The sequence below is a fragment of the Chrysochloris asiatica genome, unplaced genomic scaffold (genome assembly GCF_000296735.1).
Source record: "Chrysochloris asiatica unplaced genomic scaffold, ChrAsi1.0 scaffold00068, whole genome shotgun sequence".
Taxonomy (NCBI): domain Eukaryota; kingdom Metazoa; phylum Chordata; class Mammalia; order Afrosoricida; family Chrysochloridae; genus Chrysochloris; species Chrysochloris asiatica.
In genome coordinates, this window is record NW_006408586.1 from 7,744,731 (window position 1) to 7,747,227 (window position 2,497).

Sequence of the window (2,497 nt, forward strand, 5' to 3'; positions counted from 1 at the left end):
TTACTTAATGTTATTAAATGGAAAAAAGCTTGCATCACTTAGGAAGACAGTTGCTGCCCACATCCTATCCAACAATCAGGAAGGCAGGTTGGTAGGCAAAATACTTTTCTGGCACAGGTATTTCCTCTTTTTTAAGCCTTCCCCAGAGATGCTTTATTGTATGACTTCATCAGCCATAAATGGTGAAATCCTAGGCCCATGTGAAGAGAAGGGAGATCTGTTGTATGCATGTTACAGACTGTTCCCCTGAGCTATGCAGTCAGATGGAGCAGGGTGATTGGTGGGTGCTTGGGCAGCCTTGGAGATCCCAGCTGACAGAAATGAAAGCCTGGGAAATCGGCTGGAAGGGATTTTCCGGCATTAGTGACACCCGTGTTCTGCAGTTGGCCTTTCAGGGTGGTATCTCCTGTTGCCACTTTCTTTTTGCTGCCTTCATTCTGTTTTTTTTTGTTTCTTTGATGGCTTCTGGTCAATGGGTGAAGGCTTCACAAAAGGCATCAGTACTTGGAGACCTGGCGGCATGAACACCTGCAGTTTCTCAGGCATAGTGATGCCCTTCTCTGTCTGGTAGTTCTCCAGGATGGCGCAGATGGTACGAATTGTGGCGCACATTGCAGCATTGAGCTTGTCAACAAAGTCCACCTTATCCATCATCTTGGTCTGCCCATATTGGATTCGGAGCCAGCAGGCCTGGTAGTCTGTGCAATTTGAACAAGAGATCAGTTCTCAGAAGCCTCTGGAGCCCAGAAACCAGACCTCCAGGTCGAGCTTCTTACTGGCAGCATGATTCAGGGAACCTAAGACAATATTCACAATGCGATAGGGAATCCCCAGAGACTAGTAGAACATCTCTGTGGTGCCAATTATCTCGTCACACATCTCCCATGACTTGTTGTCATGAAGTGATGAGTAGACAAGCTGTTCAATCTTCTCAAACTGATGGACTCGAAAGATGCCACAGGTGTCGTGGCCATGGGAGCCCACCTCCTGATGGAAGCAGGTGGACAAATCGACATACTTGATGGACAGATTTTCTGGACAAAGCCACTCATCCAGTGGAGAGCAGCAATGGACTGCTCTGAGGTGGCAATCAGGTATTTCTCATCATAAGAGTTATCGTCAGACTTCTCACTGCCTTTGCCGATCACCTTAGCAATTTCTTCATCAAACTGGCTGAGTTGTGCTACTTCCTGCATGACCCCCTTCCTCATGAAAAAGGTGTATAGAGGAGGGTACAGCCTCTACTTCCCAAGTAACGAAGGGCATACTGGATGGGGGCCTGTTCCGGGAGCACCAGGACCCCCTTTTGAAAATAGCCTCGATCCCTGCCACCACAGCACCATTTTCGCCTTCAAAGTTGTCTACCATCACAACGAGGTCCACGTGAGAGTATTTCTTCCTGACAGTACAGTCACCCCAAATCCTCTCTACTTTGTTGTCCGTATCCTCAGCGTTACTGATGGGCACAGAGGGATGCAAAAGGTTCCCAATCTCCCGCAGGTTTTCAAATTGTTCTGCTTCCGGCTTGCTCTGCTCAGCATCACACTTCGGAATGGCATCGTCGATAAGGAGCCGGACTTTTTGAGTTGTGAGATCTTCAGGTTAGCTGAGAGGTCATCGAGGTTCCGTACATTCTCCGGAATGAACTCATAGTCTCCTACTGGCTCTTTTTTCTTCACTTTCTCTCCAAGTGTCTTGCTGCATAGGTTCTTCAGCTTGTTCAAGTTGTCTGCTGGAAATCTACATCTTCGCCACTTGCTGCCGGCTTTCATCAGCTGGTCCACAAGTTTTGGGTCCTTCAAACCTTCCTCCTGCATCTCTCGGATAAGTGCTGGGTCTTCCCCCTTTTATCCACCAGAAACAAATCCAGATCCAGCACCATCTTTGTTTCTCTTTGGCCAACCCTAAGTAAAGGCAGGATCTCACCCCAGGTATTTCCTCTTGAAGATCACTCAATAAGCCATTTTGTCTAGGATTTACTGTGAACTCTGTGTTAGGTAATATGGCTCAGAATTAAGTCTGAGAACTAGGAGAAAAGACAAGGAGGGCAATAACTGCTGCTTCAATAGATCATGCTGTCATTATTCTCACAAGAAGATAAAAGACAGAAATGACAGAATGGTGAAAAGTCACCAGTCCTCAGGCTGCTAGAGAATTCTCAGAAGTATTACCCAAACCCAGAGATTCTTCAAAACAGAATGCTGATACCATGAAGACAAAGCACAAATTTTAGTGCAAACGTATATGATTTGAATAAATAACTGAATTAGAGTTTATTCATTAAAAGTTAATTTTCTCCTGGAGGACACAATTAAGAGAAGACAGTAAAAGAAAGGAAAACACAAGACCTTGTGTTTGTGAATGCGAATGACAAGAAAAAAAAATCATCTTTACTCTAAATATGAAAAAAGTTTATTGAAAAATGTAAAGTCCATTCATCAGTTCATATTTCCAACTTTGTTAATGGAATAAAGCCTTGAGAAGTAGTACATGGAAA

At 44.8% G+C, this 2,497-nt stretch overlaps 1 pseudogene; it reads right to left on the bottom strand.

The window, feature by feature from the left end:
* Window positions 1–251: 251 nt before the first annotated feature.
* LOC102815082 lies at window positions 252–1,882 on the bottom strand (annotated as a pseudogene).
* Window positions 1,883–2,497: the final 615 nt, after the last annotated feature.